This window comes from Oculina patagonica, chromosome 4, assembly GCF_052425735.1.
Source record: "Oculina patagonica isolate OP01 chromosome 4, crgOcupat, whole genome shotgun sequence".
NCBI lineage: Eukaryota > Metazoa > Cnidaria > Anthozoa > Scleractinia > Oculinidae > Oculina > Oculina patagonica.
Window position 1 is genome coordinate 2,611,667 of NC_135761.1, and position 11,106 is coordinate 2,622,772.

Here is an 11,106-nt window from a genome sequence, read left to right on the forward strand (position 1 = left end):
GGTGGGGAAGGAATCACCACTGGAGTCCAAGTTAGTCGTCACTCTTCGAATCACAAACACGATCGATAAATAACAATAATGGGAGTTTACAGTGGGATCTTCCACTAAGTGGCTCTTCTTGATCCCACTGATTCCAGATCGAATTTGAATTTGAAAGTGTTGGTTATTGTGGAAGGAGGAAAACCGGAGAACCCGGAGAAAAACCCTCGGAGCAAGGACGAGAACCAACAACAACCTCAACCCACATAAAAAGATATTTGTTTTATCCTCAGGTCATTGTATTCAGAGCATGAATGCTTCAATGAAACAACATGAACTCTATTGTTTAAAATAACTCACTGGTTAACCATCATAACAGCTTTCTACAGGAACGGATGATGATTTAAAGATTTGTTGAAACGTGGGATTAATGAATTCGTATGAGATCATCAAAATATCAAAGAAACCAATGTTCTGAGAGTTTGATTAAAGAAACAGCATCAAAATCAGTTATCATCCGCTTCGATTTGTGTTTGACTACAATGACCAAGTCATTGTCAGCTAAGGTAGATAAGTAAACACAATATTTAACGTTAATGCCGAAATCAAATACCTTTACACTAGATGCACTGTTTGTTGTACGGAGAATGCTTTTGCTAGTAATTCTTCTCAGTTCAAGGCAAGATTCACGAGCTAAAGAAATGATTTCTTAATGATTCAGATACGTGTTCAGTCACATATTTAATTAAGTCGAGGGGATTGTTCAACAATAATCACTGAACCTGAGGCGAATAACTGTTTTAGTATAATTCTCAAAGGTGAATATCAAGAACTGCAAAATAACAATAGAAAACACGAAAACAACAAACAAAAGTGCTCGATTGCATACGTGTAAACCAGTTTATTCATCGATTGAAATCGTAATTTACACTCAAGTTTTAGCAATAGAACGGAACAAAACAAACACCACGAAAAAGATAGATATCTGGTACCTTTGTTTAACGGTTGGTGACTTCTGAGCAATTGTGGGAATTCACTCGAAATTACTAGCTCGATCCGATGAGAAGAGACCTAAATAATGTTTTGGCAGTCAATCTGACTGAGTACATGGCCGTGTTGGATCTTCAAAACCACCTGACCATGTTTACGATCAATTCTAATGTCTCTAAAACCATCTCTTCAATATTTTCGGTCCAAAAGCCTTGGTAGTTAATTTGCAAAATTGCCAGTGTTTTAAATATCCAGGACTTGAAGTAATTTCTTTTAAATGAGAGAAACTTTAATTCAGCAAATGCCGCCATGTGCACTTTCCTGGATGGCACACGTGGCATGGCTTAGTAGCCAGACCTTGAGATGCTGTATTCACCGCCTAGCGCTGTGGATATGGCATCATAATCCGAGCGTCTCGACCAATCAGAATTGAATTTCCCTCTGGCAATTATGCTAATTTGTGATTTATGTTTTGAACAAATCAAATAAAGCTGGTTATAGAACAGGTTGCGTGTAAAAAAGTCTGTCTTCTTGTCAGATCAGTAAAAAAGAGGAAGAATGTTTCTAAATCAATTCTAATGAACTGGTTTTTTTGAAAATATTTATACGTAATCGTACCTTTTTGGTACGCTTTGGTGGCATATCAGGCGAGTTTAGTCGAGCCATGATTCGTATTTTGGCGAGACGCAGTCGAGCCAAAATACCCATGGCGAGACCAAACGAGCCTGATATGCCGCCGAAGCATACCAAAAAGGTACGATTAGGTATTTACCGTACCCAAATTCAGCCAAAAATCGCAAAAATATTTCTATCGCTCTGTTTATGCCATGCTTGCAAGGTACGTACTGCAAATTGTGTTGACTTGGTCTTCAACACTTTTGCCAAGTTCTTCTTCGCCTTTTTCCACTTCTTTGTTTAGAGTTTCATTCTTTAAATTTTCAAAATCAAAATTAAGCGAAAAATTTGGAAATTCCGACTCCATTTTTTCAGTCTGAATGCCGGTTTCAGTACTCGTCGGCAAACATTGCGCAATTGGCGAGCGCGCTCTAGTTTAGTTTTGGCGGGAAAGTTTTTCTCTTTTTACGACCGCTAAACACTGCTAAATTTAAATTACAAAGTTCTGTTTTATTGGTAAAACCTCTTTTCAATTAATTCATCGTACAGTAACACTACTTTACTTCAAAGTGACCATGATCTGGTGGCATATCAAGTCAGTGACTTGATATCGTAGGATATCAGGACAATAAATCGCGCTTCTGATTGGCTACTTGCGAATTTGGGTACGGTAAATCACTGAATCACCCTCTACTGTTCCTAAAAGAAAAGATATCATTTTACGGATACCAAACAAACTCAGCCATTAAATATTTGACGCCATTTCGAAACTATGTGTATAACATTCATTTTCTTTAGGAAAGGTTCTGGGGCTTTTCGTCGTTCGTTTTGAATACAAGGTTTGCAATAAAAAGCAAATAGAAGCGGACGATAACTGATTTTGAGGCTGTTTCTTTAATCGAACTCTGAGAACATTGGTTTCTTTGATATTTTTTAATCTCATCCGAATTCATTAATCCCACGTTTCAACAAATCTTTTTAAAATCATCATCCGTTCCTGTAGAAAGCTGTTATGATTCGAATGATTCGAATGCGTGCATTAAGAGGGACGGTGTTGAAGCTTTTCACAGCCACTTAAACTCGATAAACGCCAACATTCAGTTTACAGTGGAGATGCCTACAACAACTATGGGCAAGAACAGCGTAGCCTTCCTGGACACCAACAACACCGTTAATGAGGATGGTAGGATCGAGGTGGGTGTATACCGCAAGACCACACATACGAGCAAGTATTTAGACTTCCATTCACACAGCCCAGCGCAAAGCAAGAGAGCTGTCGTTAAGACTCTAATGGACCGAGCTAAGTGCATTCCATCAACAACCGCGCAAAGACAAAACGAGAAACAACGCGTTATTAATGACTTAAAAGCTAACGGTTATCCCGAGAGCTTCATCAAGTCAGCTGGCGAATCAAACAAAACAAACACGCAACCAAGAACCCAGGAGAATCCGAAGGCATACACGTCTATCCCGTATGTGAAAGGAGTGTCGGAGCGCGTTCGACGGATTTTGAACCGCGAAAACATCAAGACAGCGTTTAAACCAGTACGAACGTTAGGAAATATCTTCAAAAAGCCCAAGGACCGACCGAATAAAGAGCGGTTGAGAGGAATTGTATACAAAGTGACTTGCAGGACATGCTCATTTGCATACGTTGGAGAAAGCAAAAGAAGCTGGAAATCGCGAGGAGCCGAACACAAGCCCGGAACAAACGGAAATATCAACTCCGCGATTAAACAACATGCAGAAATCGGCCACGACATACATCCAAGTTACGCCGAAATTCTTGAAACAGGTCTAAGCGGCAAGAACAAAAGACAAAAACACTATAAACGAAAGAGCGCCCTTCCCAAGGGTTTACGCGTCGCTAGTTGCTCCCCAGGGGGGCAACGAACAATAACGTAAATGCAACTTATTAGAATTCTTCGAACCTTGCAAAATCCATCATTCTCTGAAGAAGACCGCAGAAGGCGATCGAAAATTTAGAGTATCCTTTTATATTTTTAGATCTGTTTAAACCATTTTTAGTGCAGAATGCACTTTTGTGATGGTTTGGTGGGCTGCCGTCTGGTAAACCCCTAACGCGCTAATGTGTAAACTTTTAATCGCCAATTAATTAATTAATATCAATTAATTAATTATTTCTGTGAAGGGGGTAGGGGTGGGGATCACCAAACCGGGTGCCCTTGGTAAAACGGGGAGTATATTTACGATACTTACAATTGAAGAACTCAAGGTATATATTTGTTTCAGAAAGCACTATGCTCTCCTTGTGGTACTATTCTTTCTGGAACAAAATACTTTGTGCTAAACGCATGCGCAGATCAGTGTACGTCACGAACAGTGCGTGTTTCTTCTGCAGAAGGATTCGTGTAGACTCCGTGGCGCCAAGTTAAAACCACAAATTAATTGAATTAGACACTAAGGCGTCAAAGCAGTTCATGTGAAATAATTCTTGATATGGCAACGCTGTTTTCTTAGAAAAGGTGATCTAACATCTCATAATTAATTGATAATATCTGTGTTATAATCAATGACGCCTTGTTTGAAGAAAATAAATCATGTTACCATATCATCATGTTACATCCGTTGTCGACAGAAACAAAAGTATATTAAATGTTACATGTTTTTGACAAAAACAAAAGTATCTCGTTTAATTGCTGTTTCAATATCAAACTGAAATTCAAGCTATCGAAAATTAAAATAACAGGGACGTGATTAGAAATTTTGTATTAAAGCCTAACGTGGTGTGCTTTTCAATGCGGTAGAATTCCCGTAGAATACGTGGCGTTAATTTAATTAGACTTAAAAGGCATCACAGCGATCTGCGAGAAAAACAACAGTATCATATTACATACGTCACTTCCTTTCCTTTGATTTGTTCTCCATCGATTGAACTAACCTCCGTTTTATTTTGTAAAACCTCTGCCTCTTTAGTGTTTGAACATGCTTTCGTGACGGTTCCGACATTTCTTGAAAGAAATCTTCACACTACGTGCTTCTCGGCTTCATGCTTAAGTGAGCGTGTGACGTGTTCACCAGACCGTGGCGAGAGCAAGACCTAGCGCACGAAATGCTTTAGCGACAATTTCGGGGGAAAAGCCGCAATTTTTAGCGACAATTTCGGGGGGAAAGTCGCAATTTCGACATTTAATGCTTTGCAATTCATAGTTTGTAATTTTTTAGGTCTTTTTCTAAATGCTGAAGGGAACAATGCGGTATGTTTCTTGTAGAATCCGTGGCGTTAATTTAATTAGACTTAAACTCGTCATAGCAGTCTAAAAGAAAAACAAAGGTATCACGTTACAAACCTTTGCACGAAAAGCACAAATATCACGTTTGCTGCTTCAATAGTCTTTTATAAAACCAAGTTAGCGAAAGTTGACATAAAAAAACAATGGGTTTAATTGATTGAAAACTTTCTTTACTAAAAAATTGTGCTCTTAGAATGTCAACTAATCGTGCGCTTGTGTGACGTTTCAATTACGGCAACCTTTTTCCCGGATGTATGTTGTCACGTGACTTTTTTAGTGCAGAATGCACTATTGTGATGGTTTGTTGGGGCTGTCGTCCGCTAACCCGCTAGTGCGCTAACGTGTAAACTTTAATAGTCAATTAATTAATTAATATCAATTAAATAATTATTCCTGTGGAGGGCGTTGGGGTGGGAGCACCTGACCATACCCCCCAAGTAAAACGTGAAGCACATCTACGTTACTTTTATATGAGGATCTCCAAGGTATATATATTTGTTTCAGTAAAACCTTTGCTCTCCTTGTGGTACTACTCAACGTAATTTACACCAAACGCATGCGAAGATTAGTCTACGTTGTTTTCTGGAACTATCATGAACATCGCTTGTACTGCGTGTTTGCGGTAGGCTGCAGACTTCTTGGCGCCAAGTAAAAACCGCAAATTAATTAAATTAGATTTTGAGACTTTCACAGCGCTTTCGTAATTAGGTATGCAAAAACTTGCACCGGGATTTTCGGCGTCAACACCTGACAACCAGGAAACAAATATCCTAGCTGTACTGCGTTTTAAAAAACCTGTCGAAAAATATGTTTTTTGATTAGATTTGTTTCTTTAGTTTTTGAGAATCGTCTTTCATGCAGTCTAAACCGTAACTTAATTAAATTAAACAGATGTCATCGATGCCGCCGTAAAACAAACAAAAAACAAAAGTTTCATGTTATCGCATTTTCAAGGAAGACAAAAGTATTTTGTTACAAACGAACAAAAGTGTCGTGTTACGGTTGCAAAGATTAGCGTAAGGAACACCTGGGAAAGTAGCCTGTGAACAGTTTTTTTCCGAAAGTAAAATAAAGCAAATAAACACGAACATATATAAAACATCATACTTTCAATTGTTCCATATTGCATTCTGCACTTACCAAATCATCGAGATTTTTATATTTTAAGCTATGATGGTTAACCAGTGAGTTATTTAAACAATTGATTTCATGTGGTTTCATTGAAGCATTCATGCTCTGAATAAAATGACCTGACGATAAAACAAATATCTTTTTATGTGGGTTGAGGTTGTTGTTGGTTCTCGTCCTTGCTCCGAGGGTTTTTCTCCGGGTTCTCCGGTTTTCCTCCCTCCACAATAACCAACACTTTCAAATTCAAATTCGATCTGGAATCAGTGGGATCAAGAAGAGCCACTTAGTGGAAGATCCCACTGTAAACTCCCATTATTGTTATTTATCGATCGTGTTTGTGATTCGAAGAGTGACGACTAACTTGGACTCCAGTGGTGATTCCTTCCCCACCTAAAATTAACTGCAAGGACTAAAATTGTATAGCCTGCATCGCAGCCTAATTCCGAACTTTACCGGCAGTTTAGCTCGTTCTCCGACACTGGCTGTTATAGACTTTCATTATGATAAAACGTAGATCAATTTAGACACTCTCCCATGTATTGGGTCTTCGCATTTAAAAACATTTACGCGTTTATGAAACCATATAAATCTAAAAAAGGGTGCTTAAAAAAGTATTTTACAACCTGTGGGAGTCTCAATACTATTTACAATTTAAGTTCTGTACCTAATCAAATATAGATGCTGTTAAAAAGAACAGTTTTTAGTCTCGATTTAAAATAGTCAACTTTGGAATAGTGTTTGACTACAATGACCAAGTCAATAAGTGAATATGTGAGACCGATAGTTTGTCAGCTAAGGTAGATAAGTAAACACAATATTTAACGTTAATACAAATCAAATACCTTTACACTAGATGCACTGTTTGTTGTACGGAGAATGCTTTTGCTAGTAATTCTTTTCAGTTCAAGGCAAGATTCACGAGCTAAAGAAATGATTTCTTAATGATTCAGATACGTGTTCAGTCACATATTTAATTAAGTCGAGAGGATTGTTCAACAATAATCACTGAACCTGAGGCGAATAACTGTTTTAGTATAATTCTCAAAGGTAAATATATCAAGAACTGCAAAATAGCAATAGAAAACACGAAAACAACAAACACAAGTGCTCGCTTGCATACGTGTAAACCAGTTTATTCATCGATTGAAATCGTAATTTACACTCAAGTTTTAGCAATAAAACGGAACAAAACAAACACCACGAAACAGATAGATATCTGGTACCTTTGTTTAACCGTTGGTGACTTCTGAGCAATTGTGGGAATCCACTCAAAATTACTAGCTCCGATGAGAAGAGAACTTAATAATGTTTTGCCAGTCAATCTGACTGAGTACATGGCCGTGTTGGATCTTCAAAACCACCATGTTTACGATCAGTTCTAATGCCATTAAAACCATCTCTTAAATATTTTCGGCCCAAAAGCCTTGGTAGTTAATTTGCAAAATTGCCATGTTTTAAATATCCAGGACTTGGAGTGATTTCGTTTAAATGAGAGAAACTTTAATTCAGCAAATGCCGCCATGTGCACTCTCCTGGATGGCAAACGTGGCATGGCTTAGTAGCCAAACCTTGAGATGATGTATTCACCGCCTAGCGCTGTGGATATGGCATCATAATCCGAGCGTCTCGACCAATCAGAATTGCATTCACCTCTGGAAATTATATTAAAATATAAAAATATTTAAAACAGATTTAAAAATATAAAACGACATTCTAAATTTTTGATCGCCTTCTGCGGTCTTCTTCAGAGAATGATGGATGTTTGCAAGGTTCGCAGAATTCTAATAAGTTGCATTGACGTTATTGTTCGTTGCCCCCTCGGGGAGCAACTAGCGATACGTAAACCCTTGGGAAGGGTTATTTGAACAAGTCAAATAAAGCTGGTTATAGCGCAGGTTGCGGGTAAAAAAGTTTATCTTCTTGTCAGATCAGTAAAAAAGAGGAAGAATGTTTCTGAATCAATTCTAAAAAAACTGTTTTTTTTTTCAAATATATCACTGAATCACCCTCAACTGTTCCTAAAAGAAAAAGGGTCATTTTACAAATATCAAACAAACTCAGCCATTAAATATTTGTAGGACGCCATTTCGAAACTATGTGTATAACATTCATTTTCTTTAGGAAAGGTTCTGGGGCTTTTCGTCGTTCGTTTTGAATACAAGGTTTGCAATAAAAAGCAAATCGAAGCGGAAGATAACTGATTTTGATGCTGTTTCTTTAATCAAACTCTCAAAACATTGGTTTCTTTGATATTTTTATGATCTCATACGAATTCATTAAACCCACGTTTCAACAAATCTTTAAATCATCATCTGTTCCTGTAGAAAGCTGTTATGATGGTTAACCAGTGAGTTATTTTAAACAATAGAGTTCATGTGGTTTCATTGAAGCATTCATGCTCTGAATACAATGACCTGAGGATAAAACAAATATCTTTTTATGTGGGTTGATCGTGACATCGCTAGAAATCGCGGACATTGAAGTCGGCGAATTTTGATGCATTTTACATTAACCGCTCACGAAACTTGGTAATAACCGCTGATTCGAAAGCCTGACTTTGGGCTCATATACATCTACGATGATACACAAAAATGCGGCCTACACAGAGAAATACTTTGTGAAGTATGAAAACCACTGGTCAAAAATATTGCCTGATAATAAAACTGGAGCAAAAGATCTGTCAAACAATGGCTTTTGCGGCAAAATTGGAGCAAAGACGGCTGAAATATCGTAGCTCAAAGACAGCGGATTTTGGGATTTCAACGTGGACTGCCGCCGTGTGTTTACAGTATGCGATTTTTTGTGGTTTTCTAACGGCAAAGATACAAATGAAATCTAATCGGAAGGAGATGTAAATCGATTGATGAGTTAGATTCATGTATAGTTTTATCAAATCTGCTTGTACATTTTTTCTACCACATTCAGTTTGCCGATAATCCCTGTTTATAAACTTTAAGTTTTCGGTTTTCGCCAAACATTCCTCTTCTACGCCTTATAATTTTGGGCTCAAAAACTGTTCGCAGAAAACGTTCATGAATACAAATAAAATTCAAAGTCTGCACTTCAATTCTTGTACAATGTGGTTCTTAATACACCAGTCTATTGTGTTCCGCTTGCACATTTTTACATTTGTTAATTTGTCAAGAAATATTTAATAAAACATTTCATTCTCCATACATTTTCCTTGTAATTCTTGCGTTCCCTTCTACGGTCAATGTACCGCAGGACATACTATTCGCGGACTCGAAGGTCCGCGATTTCTAGAGATGGGTTGTTGCTGGTTCTCGTCCTTGCTCTGAGGGCTTTTCTCCGGGTTCCCCGGTTCTCCTCCCTCCACAATAACCAACACTTTCAAATTCAAATTCGATCTGGAATCAGTGGGATCAAGAAGAGCCACTTAGTGGAAGATGCCACTGTAAACTCCCATTATTGTTATTTATCGATCGTGTTTGTGATTCGAAGAGTGACGACTAACTTGGACTCCAGTGGTGATTCCTTCCCCACCTAAAATTAACTGCAAGGACTAAAATTGTATAGCCTGCATCGCAGCCTAATTCCGAACTTTACCGGCAGTTTAGCTCGTTCTCCGACCCTGGCTGTTATAGACTTTCATTATGATGAAACGTAGATCAATTTAGACACTCTCCCATGTATTGGGTCTTCGCATTTAAAAACATTTACGCGTTTATGAAACCATATAAATCTAAAAAAATTGCTTAAAAAAAGTATTTTACAACCTGAGGGAGTCTCAATACTATTTACAATTTAAGTTCTGTACCTTATCAAGTATAGATGCTGTTAAAAAGAACAGTTTTTAGTCTCGATTTAAAATATTCACCTTTGGAATAGTGTTTGACTACAATGACCAAGTCAATAAGTGAATATGTGAGACCGATAGTTTGTCAGCTAAGGTAGATAAGTAAACACAATATTTAACGTTAATGCAAATCAAATACCTTTACACTTGATGCACTGTTTGTTGTACGGAGAATGCTTTTGCTAGTAATTCTTCTCAGTTCAAGGCAAGATTCACGAGCTAAAGAAATGATTTCTTAATGATTCAGATACGTGTTCAGTCACATATTTAATTAAGTCGAGAGGATTGTTCAACAATAATCACTGAACCTGAGGCGAATAACTGTTTTAGTTTAATTCTCAAAGGTAAATATATCAAGAACTGCAAAATAACAATAGAAAACACGAAAACAACAAACACAAGTGTTCGGTTGCATACGTGTAAACCAGTTTATTCATCGATTGAAATCGTAATTTACACTCAAGTTTTAGCAATAAAACGGAACAAAACAAACACCACGAAAAAGATAGATATTCGGTACCTTTGTTTAACCGTTGGTGACTTCTGAGCAATTGTGGGAATCCACTCAAAATTACTAGCTCCGATGAGAAGAGAACTTAATAATGTTTTGCCAGTCAATCTCACTGAGTACATGGCCGTGTTGGATCTTCAAAACCACCATGTTTACGATCAATTCTAATGCCATGAAAACCATCTTTTAAATATTTTCGGCCCAAAAGCCTTGGTAGTTAATTTGCAAAATTGCCATGTTTTAAATATCCAGGACTTGGAGTGATTTCGTTTAAACGAGAGAAACTTTAATTCAGCAAATGCCGCCATGTGCACTTTCCTGGATGGCAAACGTGGCATGGCTTAGTAGCCAAACCTTGAGATGATGTATTCACCGCCTAGCGCTGTGGATATGGCATCATAATCCGAGCGTCTCGACTAATCAGAATTGAATTCACCTCTGGAAATTATCTTAAAATATAAAAATGTTTAAAACAGATCTAAAAATATAAAACGACATTCTCAATTTTCGATTGCCTTCTGCGGTCTTCTTCAGAGAATGATGGATGTTTGCAAGGTTCGCAGAATTCTAGTAAGTTGCATTGACGTTATTGTTCGTTGCCCCCTCGGGGAGCAACTAGCGATGCGTAAACCCTTGGGAAGGGTTATTTGAACAAGTCAAATAAAGCTGGTTATAGCGCAGGTTGCGGGTAAAAAAGTTTGTCTTCTTGTCAGATCAGTAAAAAAGAGGAAGAATGTTTCTGAATCAATTCTAAAAAACTGTTTTTTTCAAATATATCACTGAATCACCCTCAACTGTTCCTAAAAGAA